Genomic DNA, 15,020 nt, shown 5'->3' with positions numbered 1-15,020 from the left:
TTGTTCTATTATAGCGCCACTAAGAGGCAAAATCCCACAATTGTTTTTCATGTGTCCTTGGAATGAGCCCATACATGTGTGTGCCAAATTTGGTGAAAATATCTCAATTCGCTTCGGAGTTTTAGACATTTATATGAAAAAAAGCATCAAAAATGACTGACACGTGACTTTGATTTGATTTTACTACCCCTTACCATCAATATTTTGGCATTTGGGCTCTCACTTATAGTTAACAAGCTATGGTTTCAAACTTCTGACGGTGGTTTCGTCTCGATCGGACTAGCGGTTTCGAAGATATCGGCAAATGTTTTTTAAGCGCTAAATCACAACGCTACACAAACCGTAAGTTGAAACCTAGCATGTTTGGTATCTGTGGACTCGGCAAGGATTCAGGACCTCAACGAGATGACTCCCGTGAAAATAAGTCAACCACAACCAGAGTTATAAGCATTTGAAAAATAAATTTTACCACTAGGTGGCGCTGTTTCGAAACTTCTCAGGCTCCTTCAGGGCATCGTACCGATGACCCATACCGAGTTTCGTAACAATTCGTTCATGCGTTCAAAAAATACAGCATTTTAGCACATAATTCAAAATGGCCGACAGCCAAAATGGCCGATCTGGGAAAATTCGATATCAGTCGACTTGGCATGACGCCTTGAATCTACAGAGACCACTTTTATGATTTTTGGACAAACCGTTCAGAAGTTATGAGCGAAAATAGCCGTTTTTCATATCTCCGGACCAGTAGGTGGCGCTGCGCCGAAACGCAGCATGTAGCCTCAGGTCATGCTTGTGACGACATGTACCAAGTTTGGTCTGAATACGATTAAGCGTTGCGGAGATACAGTCTTACGTCTGTTTTCGCAAGCGCTACGTAAAATTTGTTTGCGCGTTTATCGAAAGCGGTTTGACGAATCGACTTGAATTCCATAACTTTTTGTCGCCAATGCCTGGAGATGATCTGGTGCGATTTTGGTGAGAATCGGACAAACCGTCTAGGACGAGTTCGCAAAAGTAGGGTTTTTGGACAATTCAAAATGGCGGCCATATTTTTATGACGGAAAATGACGTCATAGGGTGCGATCGAATCGTCATGAGCTCAGGAATCAGAGGAAAAAAGAATTTTGTTGATAGGCCAAACGGTTCAAAAGTTATTAGCATAATAAAAGTGAAACTTTGGACAGGTGGTGGCGCTAGAGGCAATGAGTTAGAGACACCAAAATTGGTGCAATTACTGTTGGGACTGTCCTCTATCAGAATGTCAAACCGGAACAACTTTCCCGGACACGGTTCTAGGGGCTGCCATAGACGCCCAGTCGGAAGAAGAAGAAGAAGAAGAAGAAGAAGAAGAAGAAGAATAATAATAATAAGAACCGGAACAGATACAATAGGTGCCTCCGCACCTTCGGTGCTTGGCCCCTAATAATAAGAACCGGAACAGATACAATAGGTGCCTCCGCACCTTCGGTGCTTGGCCCCTAAATATAGCTGCAAGCAGCCATTACCGGGGCCAAGCGCAAGAAGCGGCAACAGATGCCATCATGGGTGGGAGTGGCAGACCAACTGCAGCAAGGAGCAATTAAAGACATTTAAAGATGAATTTAGGCAAATGGCTAAAAAATCATATATACAGTAACTTTTAAGATGATTTAATGGATTATCACTTTCGACCAATAGGTGGCGCAGTTACGAAATCGATGTGATGTGGTCAGAGTGAGGTGACAATGACACATACAAAGTTTGGTGTCAAAATATCAAGGCATTGCAGAGATAAAGACTTAATAGTCATTTTGGCAGCATGTCTCAACTTTGCTGCTGCGGTATACGAAAACGGTTTCGTCTATCGTCACGAAATCCATAACTTTTAGTCGGCACGGTATGGAGATGACACGATTCGATTTTGGTGAAAATCGGACGAATGGTCTAGGAGAAGTTTGAAAAAGAAGGTTTTGAAAGTAAATAAAGATGGCGGACAGGAAGTTCGTCCAAATACGTCAAACTTGGTATCTATGTTCTCGGCATGACCCAAGGAATCTATTAAGACCAGTGTCATTACAATAAGCACATTTAAAAAAAAGTTATTAGCATTTTTGGAAATGTAATTTTTACTTTTGACCAACAGGTGGCGCTGTCTTGAAATCTTTTGAGTACCTTCAAGGCAAGGTGCTGGTAACAAATTCTGAGTTTCATAATGTTACAGCAATGTGTTCATTAAGTATAGCATTTCACATCACAAAACTGCATTGAAATCAATGGGATTTTCATGTTTTGTTCTATTATAGCGCCACCAAGAGGCAAAATCTCACTTTTTTTTTTCATGTGTCCTTGGAATGAGTCCATACATATGTGTGCCAAATTTGGTGAAAATATCTCAATTCGCTTCGGAGTTTTAGACATTTATATGAAAAAAAGCATCAAAAATGACTGACACGTGACTTTGATTTGATTTTACTACCCCTTACCATCAATATTTTGGCATTTGGGCTCTCACATTTAGTTAACAAGCTATGGTTTCAAACTTCTGACGGTGGTTTCGTCTCGATCGGACTAGCGGTTTCGAAGATATCGGCAAATGTTTTTTAAGCGCTAAATCACAACGCTACACAAACCGTAAGTCGAAACCTAGCATGTTTGGTATCTGTGGACTCGGCAAGGATTCAGGACCTCAACGAGATGACTCCCGTGAAAATAAGTCAACCACAGCCAGAGTTATAAGCATTTGAAAAATAAATGTTACCACTAGGTGGCGCTGTTTCGAAACTTCTCAGGCTCCTTCAGGGCATCGTACCGATGACCCATACCGAGTTTCGTAACAATTCGTTCATGCGTTCAAAAAATACAGCATTTTAGCACATAATTCAAAATGGCCGACAGCCAAAATGGCCGATCTAGGAAAATTCGATATCAGTCGACTCGGCATGACGCCCTGAATCTACAGAGACCACTTTTATGATTTTTGGACAAACCGTTCAGAAGTTATGAGCAAAAATAGCCGTTTTTCATATCTCCGGACCAGTAGGTGGCGCTGCGCCGAAACGCAGCATGTAGCCTCAGGTCATGCTTGTGATGACATGTACCAAGTTTGGTCTGAATACGATTAAGCGTTGCGGAGATACAGCCTTACGTCTGTTTTCGCAAGCGCTACGTAAAATTTGTTTGCGCGTTTATCGAAAGCGGTTTGACGAATCAACTTGAATTCCATAACTTTTTGTCGGCACTGCCTGGAGATGATCTGGTGCAATTTTGGTGAGAATCGGACATACCGTCTAGGACGAGTTCGCAAAAGTAGGTTTTTTGGACAATTCAAAATGGCGGCCATATTTTTATGACGGAAAATGACGTCATAGGGTGCGATCGAATCGTCATGAGCTCAGGAATCAGAGGAAAAAAGATTTTTGTTGATAGGCCTAACGGTTCAAAAGTTATTAGCATAATAAAAGTGAAACTTTGGACAGGTGGTGGCGCTAGAGGCAATGAGTTAGAGACACCAAAATTGGTGCAATTACTGTTGGGACTGTCCTCTATCAGAATGTCAAACCGGAACAACTTTCCCGGACACGGTTCTAGGGGCTGCCATAGACGCCCAGTCGGAAGAAGAAGAAGAAGAAGAATAATAATAATAAATATAGCTGCAAGCAGCCATTACCGGGGCCAAGCGCAAGAAGCGGCAACAGATGCCATCATGGGTTGGAGTGGCAGACCAACTGCAGTAAGGAGCAATTAAAGACATTTAAAGATGAATTTAGGCAAATGGCTAAAAAATCATATATACAGTAACTTTTAAGATGATTTAATGGATTATCACTTTCGACGAATAGGTGGCGCAGTTACGAAATCGATGTGATGTGGTCGAGTGAGGTGACAATGACACATACAAAGTTTGGTGTCAAAATATCAAGGCATTGCAGAGATAAAGACTTATTAGTCATTTTGGCAGCATGTCTCAACTTTGCTGCTGCGGTATACGAAAACGGTTTCGTCTATCGTCACGAAATCCATAACTTTTAGCCGGCACGGTATGGAGATGACACGATTCGATTTTGGTGAAAATCGGACGAATGGTCTAGGAGAAGTTCGAAAAAGAAGGTTTTGAAAGTAAATAAAGATGGCGGACAGGAAGTTCGTCCAAATACGTCAAACTTGGTATCTATGTTCTCGGCATGACCCAAGGAATCTATTAAGACCAGTGTCATTACAATAAGCACATTTAAAAAAAAGTTATAAGCATTTTTTGAAATGTAATTTTAACTTTTGACCAACAGGTGGCGCTGTCTTGAAATCTTTTGAGTACCTTCAAGGCAAGGTGCTGGTAACAAATTCTGAGTTTCATAATGTTACAGCAATGTGTTCATTAAGTATAGCATTTCACATCACAAAACTGCATTGAAATCAATGGGATTTTCATGTTTTGTTCTATTATAGCGCCACCAAGAGGCAAAATCTCACAATTTTTTTTCATGTGTCCTTGGAATGAGCCCATACATGTGTGTGCCAAATTTGGTGAAAATATCTCAATTCGCTTCGGAGTTTTAGACATTTATATGAAAAAAAGCATCAAAAATGACTGACACGTGACTTTGATTTGATTTTACTACCCCTTAGCATCAATATTTTGGCATTTGGGCTCTCACATGTAGTTAACAAGCTATGGTTCCAAACTTCTGACGGTGGTTTCGTCTCGATCGGACAAGCGGTTTCGAAGATATCGGCAAATGTTTTTTAAGCGCTAAATCACAACGCTACACAAACCGTAAGTTGAAACCTAGCATGTTTGGTATCTGTGGACTCGGCAAGAATTCAGGACCTCAACGAGATGACTCCCGTGAAAATAAGTCAACCACAGCCAGAGTTATAAGCATTTGAAAAATAAATTTTACCACTAGGTGGCGCTGTTTCGAAACTTCTCAGGCTCCTTCAGGGCATCGTACCGATGACCCATACCGAGTTTCGTAACAATTCGTTCATGCGTTCAAAAAATACAGCATTTTAGCACATAATTCAAAATGGCCGACAGCCAAAATGGCCGATCTGGGAAAATTCGATATCAGTCGACTCGGCATGACGCCCTAAATCTACAGATACCACTTTTATGATTTTTGGACAAACCGTTCAGAAGTTATGAGCAAAAATAGCCGTTTTTCATATCTCCGGACCAGTAGGTGGCGCTGCGCCGAAACGCAGCATGTAGCCTCAGGTCATGCTTGTGATGACATGTACCAAGTTTGGTCTGAATACGATTAAGCGTTGCGGAGATACAGCCTTACGTCTGTTTTCGCAAGCGCTACGTAAAATTTGTTTGCGCGTTTATCGAAAGCGGTTTGACGAATCGACTTGAATTCCATAACTTTTTGTCGCCAATGCCTGGAGATGATCTGGTGCGATTTTGGTGAGAATCGGACAAACCGTCTAGGACGAGTTCGCAAAAGTAGGTTTTTTGGACAATTCAAAATGGCGGCCATATTTTTATGACGGAAAATGACGTCATAGGGTGCGATCGAATCATCATGAGCTCAGGAATCAGAGGAAAAAATAATTTTGTTGATAGGCCTAACGGTTCAAAAGTTATTAGCATAATAAAAGTGAAACTTTGGACAGGTGGTGGCGCTAGAAGCAATGAGTTAGAGACACCAAAATTGGTGCAATTGATGTTGGGACTGTCCTCTATCAGAATGTCAAACCAAAACAACTTTCCCGGACACGGTTCTATGGGCTGCCATAGACGCCCAGTCGGAAGAAGAAGAAGAAGAAGAAGAAGAAGAAGAATAATAATAATAAATATAGCTGCAAGCAGCCATTACCGGGGCCAAGCGCAAGAAGCGGCAACAGATGCCATCATGGGTGGGAGTGGCAGACCAACTGCAGTAAGGAGCAATTAAATACATTTAAAGATGAATTTAGGCAAATTGCTAAAAAATCATATATACAGTAACTTTTAAGATGATTTAATGGATTATGACTTTCGACCAATAGGTGGCGCAGTTACGAAATCGATGTGATGCGGTCAGAGTGAGGTGACAATGACACATACAAAGTTTGGTGTCAAAATATCAAGACATTGCAGAGATAAAGACTTAATAGTCATTTTGGCAGCATGTCTCAACTTTGCTGCTGCGGTATACGAAAACGGTTTCGTCTATCGTCACGAAATCCATAACTTTTAGTCGGCACGGTATGGAGATGACACGATTCGATTTTGGTGAAAATCGGACGAATGGTCTAGGAGAAGTTCGAAAAAGAAGGTTTTGAAAGTAAATAAAGATGGCGGACAGGAAGTTCGTCCAAATACGTCAAACTTGGTATCTATGTTCTCGGCATGACCCAAGGAATCTATTAAGACCAGTGTCATTACAATAAGCACATTTTTAAAAAAGTTTTTAGCATTTTTGGAAATGTAATTTTAACTTTTGACCAACAGGTGGCGCTGTCTTGAAATCTTTTGAGTACCTTCAAGGCAAGGTGCTGGTAACAAATTCTGAGTTTCATAATGTTACAGCAATGTGTTCATTAAGTATAGCATTTCACATCACAAAACTGCATTGAAATCAATGGGATTTTCATGTTTTGTTCTATTATAGCGCCACCAAGAGGCAAAATCTCACAATTTTTTTTCATGTGTCCTCGGAATGAGCCCATACATGTGTGTGCCAAATTTGGTGAAAATATCTCAATTCGCTTCGGAGTTTTAGACATTTATATGAAAAAAAGCATAAAAAATGACTGACACGTGACTTTGATTTGATTTTACTACCCCTTACCATCAATATTTTGGCATTTGGGCTCTCACATATAGTTAACAAGCTATGGTTTCAAACTTCTGACGGTGGTTTCGTCTCGATCGGACTAGCGGTTTCGAAGATATCGGCAAATGTTTTTTAAGCGCTAAATCACAACGCTACACAAACCGTAAGTTGAAACTTAGCATGTTTGGTATCTGTGGACTCGGCAAGGATTCAGGACCTCAACGAGATGACTCCCGTGAAAATAAGTCAACCACAGCCAGAGTTATAAGCATTTGAAAAATAAATTTTACCACTAGGTGGCGCTGTTTCGAAACTTCTCAGGCTCCTTCAGGGCATCGTACCGATGACCCATACCGAGTTTCGTAACAATTCGTTCATGCGTTCAAAAAATACAGCATTTTAGCACATAATTCAAAATGGCCGACAGCCAAAATGGCCGATCTGGGAAAATTTGATATCAGTCGACTCGGCATGACGCCCTGAATCTACAGAGACCACTTTTATGATTTTTGGACAAACCGTTCAGAAGTTATGAGCGAAAATAGCCGTTTTTCATATCTCCGGACCAGTAGGTGGCGCTGCGCCGAAACGCAGCACGTAGCCTCAGGTCATGCTTGTGATGACATGTACCAAGTTTGGTCTGAATACGATTAAGCGTTGCGGAGATACAGCCTTACGTCTGTTTTCGCAAGCGCTACGTAAAATTTGTTTGCGCGTTTATCGAAAGTGGTTTGACGAATCGACTTGAATTCCATAACTTTTTGTCGGCACTGCCTGGAGATGATCTGGTGCAATTTTGGTGAGAATCGGACAAACCGTCTAGGACGAGTTCGCAAAAGTAGGTTTTTTGGACAATTCAAAATGGCGGCCATATTTTTATGACGGAAAATGACGTCATAGGGTGCGATCGAATCGTCATGAGCTCAGGAATCAGAGGAAAAAAGAATTTTGTTGATAGGCCTAACGGTTCAAAAGTTATTAGCATAATAAAAGTGAAACTTTGGACAGGTGGTGGCGCTAGAGGCAATGAGTTAGAGACACCAAAATTGGTGCAATTACTGTTGGGACTGTCCTCTATCAGAATGTCAAACCGGAACAACTTTCCCGGACACGGTTCTAGGGGCTGCCATAGACGCCCAGTCGGAAGAAGAAGAAGAAGAAGAAGAAGAAGAAGAAGAAGAATAATAATAATAAGAACCGGAACAGATACAATAGGTGCCTCCGCACCTTCGGTGCTTGGCCCCTAATAAGAACCGGAACAGATACAATAGGTGCCTCCGCACCTTCGGTGCTTGGCCCCTAATAATAAGAACCGGAACAGATACAATAGGTGCCTCCGCACCTTCGGTGCTTGGCCCCTAATAATAATAATAAGAACCGGAACAGATACAATAGGTGCCTCCGCACCTTCGGTGCTTGGCCCCTAATAATAAGAACCGGAACAGATACAATAGGTGCCTCCGCACCTTCGGTGCTTGGCCCCTAAATATAGCTGCAAGCAGCCATTACCGGGGCCAAGCGCAAGAAGCGGCAACAGATGCCATCATGGGTGGGAGTGGCAGACCAACTGCAGTAAGGAGCAATTAAAGACATTTAAAGATGAATTTAGGCAAATTGCTAAAAAATCATATATACAGTAACTTTTAAGATGATTTAATGGATTATCACTTTCGACCAATAGGTGGCGCAGTTACGAAATCGATGTGATGTGGTCAGAGTGAGGTGACAATGACACATACAAAGTTTGGTGTCAAAATATCAAGGCATTGCAGAGATAAAGACTTAATAGTCATTTTGGCAGCATGTCTCAACTTTGCTGCTGCGGTATACGAAAACGGTTTCGTCTATCGTCACGAAATCCATAACTTTTAGTCGGCACGGTATGGAGATGACACGATTCGATTTTGGTGAAAATCGGACGAATGGTCTAGGAGAAGTTCGAAAAAGAAGGTTTTGAAAGTAAATAAAGATGGCGGACAGGAAGTTCGTCCAAATACGTCAAACTTGGTATCTATGTTCTCGGCATGACCCAATGAATCTATTAAGACCAGTGTCATTACAATAAGCACATTTAAAAAAAAGTTATTAGCATTTTTGGAAATGTAATTTTAACTTTTGACCAACAGGTGGCGCTGTCTTGAAATCTTTTGAGTACCTTCAAGGCAAGGTGCTGGTAACAAATTCTGAGTTTCATAATGTTACAGCAATGTGTTCATTAAGTATAGCATTTCACATCACAAAACAGCATTGAAATCAATGGGATTTTCATGTTTTGTTCTATTATAGCGCCACCAAGAGGCAAAATCACACAATTTTTTTCTTGTGTCCTTGGAATGAGCCCATACATGTGTGTGCCAAATTTGGTGAAAATATCTCAATTCGCTTAGGAGTTTTAGACATTTATATGAAAAAAAGCATCAAAAATGACTGACACGTGACTTTGATTTGATTTTACTACCCCTTACCATCAATATTTTGGCATTTGGGCTCTCACATATAGTTAACAAGCTATGGTTTCAAACTTCTGACGGTGGTTTCGTCTCGATCGGACTAGCGGTTTCGAAGATATCGGCAAATGTTTTTTAAGCGCTAAATCACAACGCTACACAAACCGTAAGTTGAAACCTAGCATGTTTGGTATCTGTGGACTCGGCAAGGATTCAGGACCTCAACGAGATGACTCCCGTGAAAATAAGTCAACCACAGCCAGAGTTATAAGCATTTGAAAAATAAACTTTACCACTAGGTGGCGCTGTTTCGAAACTTCTCAGGCTCCTTCAGGGCATCGTCCCGATGACCCATACCGAGCTTCGTAACAATTCGTTCATGCGTTCAAAAAATACAGCATTTTAGCACATAATTCAAAATGGCCGACAGCCAAAATGGCCGATCTGGGAAAATTCGATATCAGTCGACTCGGCATGACGCCCTGAATCTACAGAGACCACTTTTATGATTTTTGGACAAACCGTTCAGAAGTTATGAGCAAAAATAGCCGTTTTTCATATCTCCCGACCAGTAGGTGGCGCTGCGCCGAAACGCAGCATGTAGCCTCAGGTCATGCTTGTGATGACATGTACCAAGTTTGGTCTGAATACGATTAAGCGTTGCGGAGATACAGTCTTACGTCTGTTTTCGCAAGCGCTACGTAAAATTTGTTTGCGCGTTTATCGAAAGCGGTTTGACGAATCGACTTGAATTCCATAACTTTTTGTCGCCAATGCCTGGAGATGATCTGGTGCGATTTTGGTGAGAATCGGACAAACCGTCTAGGACGAGTTCGCAAAAGTAGGTTTTTTGGACAATTCAAAATGGCGGCCATATTTTTATGACGGAAAATGACGTCATAGGGTGCGATCGAATCGTCATGAGCTCAGGAATCAGAGGAAAAAATAATTTTGTTGATAGGCCAAACGGTTCAAAAGTTATTAGCATAATAAAAGTGAAACTTTGGACAGGTGGTGGCGCTAGAGGCAATGAGTTAGAGACACCAAAATTGGTGCAATTGATGTTGGGACTGTCCTCTATCAGAATGTCAAACCAAAACAACTTTCCCGGACACGGTTCTATGGGCTGCCATAGACGCCCAGTCGGAAGAAGAAGAAGAAGAAGAAGAAGAATAATAATAAATATAGCTGCAAGCAGCCATTACCGGGGCCAAGCGCAAGAAGCGGCAACAGATGCCATCATGGGTGGGAGTGGCAGACCAACTGCAGCAAGGAGCAATTAAAGACATTTAAAGATGAATTTAGGCAAATGGCTAAAAAATCATATATACAGTAACTTTTAAGATGATTTAATGGATTATCACTTTCGACCAATAGGTGGCGCAGTTACGAAATCGATGTGATGTGGTCAGAGTGAGGTGACAATGACACATACAAAGTTTGGTGTCAAAATATCAAGGCATTGCAGAGATAAAGACTTAATAGTCATTTTGGCAGCATGTCTCAACTTTGCTGCTGCGGTATACGAAAACGGTTTCGTCTATCGTCACGAAATCCATAACTTTTAGTCGGCACGGTATGGAGATGACACGATTCGATTTTGGTGAAAATCGGACGAATGGTCTAGGAGAAGTTTGAAAAAGAAGGTTTTGAAAGTAAATAAAGATGGCGGACAGGAAGTTCGTCCAAATACGTCAAACTTGGTATCTATGTTCTCGGCATGACCCAAGGAATCTATTAAGACCAGTGTCATTACAATAAGCACATTTAAAAAAAAGTTATTAGCATTTTTGGAAATGTAATTTTTACTTTTGACCAACAGGTGGCGCTGTCTTGAAATCTTTTGAGTACCTTCAAGGCAAGGTGCTGGTAACAAATTCTGAGTTTCATAATGTTACAGCAATGTGTTCATTAAGTATAGCATTTCACATCACAAAACTGCATTGAAATCAATGGGATTTTCATGTTTTGTTCTATTATAGCGCCACCAAGAGGCAAAATCTCACTTTTTTTTTTCATGTGTCCTTGGAATGAGTCCATACATATGTGTGCCAAATTTGGTGAAAATATCTCAATTCGCTTCGGAGTTTTAGACATTTATATGAAAAAAAGCATCAAAAATGACTGACACGTGACTTTGATTTGATTTTACTACCCCTTACCATCAATATTTTGGCATTTGGGCTCTCACATATAGTTAACAAGCTATGGTTCCAAACTTCTGACGGTGGTTTCGTCTCGATCGGACTAGCGGTTTCGAAGATATCGGCAAATGTTTTTTAAGCGCTAAATCACAACGCTACACAAACCGTAAGTCGAAACCTAGCATGTTTGGTATCTGTGGACTCGGCAAGGATTTAGGACCTCAACGAGATGACTCCCGTGAAAATAAGTCAACCACAGCCAGAGTTATAAGCATTTGAAAAATAAATGTTACCACTAGGTGGCGCTGTTTCGAAACTTCTCAGGCTCCTTCAGGGCATCGTACCGATGACCCATACCGAGTTTCGTAACAATTCGTTCATGCGTTCAAAAAATACAGCATTTTAGCACATAATTCAAAATGGCCGACAGCCAAAATGGCCGATCTAGGAAAATTCGATATCAGTCGACTCGGCATGACGCCCTGAATCTACAGAGACCACTTTTATGATTTTTGGACAAACCGTTCAGAAGTTATGAGCAAAAATAGCCGTTTTTCATATCTCCGGACCAGTAGGTGGCGCTGCGCCGAAACGCAGCATGTAGCCTCAGGTCATGCTTGTGATGACATGTACCAAGTTTGGTCTGAATACGATTAAGCGTTGCGGAGATACAGCCTTACGTCTGTTTTTGCAAGCGCTACGTAAAATTTGTTTGCGCGTTTATCGAAAGCGGTTTGACGAATCAACTTGAATTCCATAACTTTTTGTCGGCACTGCCTGGAGATGATCTGGTGCAATTTTGGTGAGAATCGGACATACCGTCTAGGACGAGTTCGCAAAAGTAGGTTTTTTGGACAATTCAAAATGGCGGCCATATTTTTATGACGAAAAATGACGTCATAGGGTGCGATCGAATCGTCATGAGCTCAGGAATCAGAGGAAAAAAGATTTTTGTTGATAGGCCTAACGGTTCAAAAGTTATTAGCATAATAAAAGTGAAACTTTGGACAGGTGGTGGCGCTAGAGGCAATGAGTTAGAGACACCAAAATTGGTGCAATTACTGTTGGGACTGTCCTCTATCAGAATGTCAAACCGGAACAACTTTCCCGGACACGGTTCTAGGGGCTGCCATAGACGCCCAGTCGGAAGAAGAAGAAGAATAATAATAATAATAAATATAGCTGCAAGCAGCCATTCCGGGGCCAAGCGCAAACGCAGACGACAAGACATGCCAACATGGCTGGAAGTTTCAGACCGACAGCAGCAAGGAGCAATTAAAGACATTTAAAGATGAATTTAGGCAAATGGCTAAAAAAGCATATATACAGTAACTTTTAAGATGATTTAATGGATTATGACTTTCGACCAATAGGTGGCGCAGTTACGAAATCGATGTGATGTGGTCAGAGTGAGGTGACAATGACACATACAAAGTTTGGTGTCAAAATATCAAGGCATTGCAGAGATAAAGACTTAATAGTCATTTTGGCAGCATGTCTCAACTTTGCTGCTGCGGTATACGAAAACGGTTTCGTCTATCGTCACGAAATCCATAACTTTTAGTCGGCACGGAATGGAGATGACACGATTCGATTTTGGTGAAAATCGGACGAATGGTCTAGGAGAAGTTCGAAAAAGAAGGTTTTGAAAGTAAATAAAGATGGCGGACAGGAAGTTCGTCCAAATACGTCAAACTTGGTATCTATGTTCTCGGCATGACCCAAGGAATCTATTAAGACCAGTGTCAATACAATAAGCACATTTAAAAAAAAGTTATTAGCATTTTTGGAAATGTAATTTTAACTTTTGACCAACAGGTGGCGCTGTCTTGAAATCTTTTGAGTACCTTCAAGCAAAGGTGCTGGTAACAATTTCTGAGTTTCATAATGTTACAGCAATGTGTTCATTAAGTATAGCATTTCACATCACAAAACTGCATTGAAATCAATGGGATTTTCATGTTTTGTTCTATTATAGCGCCACCAAGAGGCAAAATCCCACAATTTTTTTCTTGTGTCCTTGGAATGAGCCCATACATGTGTGTGCCAAATTTGGTGAAAATATCTCAATTCACTTAGGAGTTTTAGACATTTATATGAAAAAAAGCATCAAAAATGACTGACACGTGACTTTGATTTGATTTTAATACCCCTTACCATCAATATTTTGGCATTTGGGCCCTCACATATAGTTAACAAGCTATGGTTCCAAACTTCTGACGGTGGTTTCGTCTCGATCGGACTAGCGGTTTCGAAGATATCGGCAAATGTTTTTTAAGCGCTAAATCACAACGCTACACAAACCGTAAGTTGAAACCTAGCATGTTTGGTATCTGTGGACTCGGCAAGGATTCAGGACCTCAACGAGATGACTCCCGTGAAAATAAGTCAACCACAGCCAGAGTTATAAGCATTTGAAAAATAAATGTTACCACTAGGTGGCGCTGTTTCGAAACTTCTCAGGCTCCTTCAGGGCATCGTACCGATGACCCATACCGAGTTTCGTAACAATTCGTTCATGCGTTCAAAAAATACAGCATTTTAGCACATAATTCAAAATGGCCGACAGCCAAAATGGCCGATCTGGGAAAATTCGATATCAGTCAACTCGGCATGACGCCCTGAATCTACAGAGACCACTTTTATGATTTTTGGACAAACCGTTCAGAAGTTATGAGCGAAAATAGCCGTTTTTCATATCTCCGGACCAGTAGGTGGCGCTGCGCCGAAACGCAGCATGTAGCCTCAGGTCATGCTTGTGATGACATGTACCAAGTTTGGTCTGAATACGATTAAGCGTTGCGGAGATACAGCCTTACGTCTGTTTTCGCAAGCGCTACGTAAAATTTGTTTGCGCGTTTATCGAAAGCGGTTTGACGAATCGACTTGAATTCCATAACTTTTTGTCGCCAATGCCTGGAGATGATCTGGTACGATTTTGGTGAGAATCGGTCAAACCGTCTAGGACGAGTTCGCAAAAGTAGGTTTTTTGGACAATTCAAAATGGCGGCCATATTTTTATGACGGAAAATGACGTCATAGGGTGCGATCGAATCGTCATGAGCTCAGGAATCAGAGGAAAAAATAATTTTGTTGATAGGCCAAACGGTTCAAAAGTTATTAGCATAATAAAAGTGAAACTTTGGACAGGTGGTGGCGCTAGAGGCAATGAGTTAGAGACACCAAAATGGGTGCAATTGATGTTGGGACTGTCCTCTATCAGAATGTCAAACCAAAACAACTTTCCCGGACACGGTTCTAGGGGCTGCCATAGACGCCCAGTCGGAAGAAGAAGAAGAATAATAATAATAATAATAAGAACCGGAACAGATACAATAGGTGCCTCCGCACCTTCGGTGCTTGGCCCCTAAATATAGCTGCAAGCAGCCATTACCGGGGCCAAGCGCAAGAAGCGGCAACAGATGCCATCATGGGTGGGAGTGGCAGACCAACTGCAGTAAGGAGCAATTAAAGACATTTGAAGAAGAATTTAGGCAAATGGCTAAAAAATCATATATACAGTAACTTTTAAGATGATTTAATGGATTATACCTTTCGACAAATAGGTGGCGCAGTTACGAAATCGATGTGATGTGGTCAGAGTGAGGTGACAATGACACATACAAAGTTTGGTGTCAAAATATCAAGGCATTGCAGAGATAAAGACTTAATAGTCATTTTGGCAG

Source organism: Siphateles boraxobius, unplaced genomic scaffold (assembly GCF_051911475.1).
Source record: "Siphateles boraxobius isolate OS27281-9 unplaced genomic scaffold, OSU_SipBor_1 31, whole genome shotgun sequence".
Lineage (NCBI taxonomy): Eukaryota > Metazoa > Chordata > Actinopteri > Cypriniformes > Leuciscidae > Siphateles > Siphateles boraxobius.
This window is presented reverse-complemented; position numbering follows the sequence as displayed.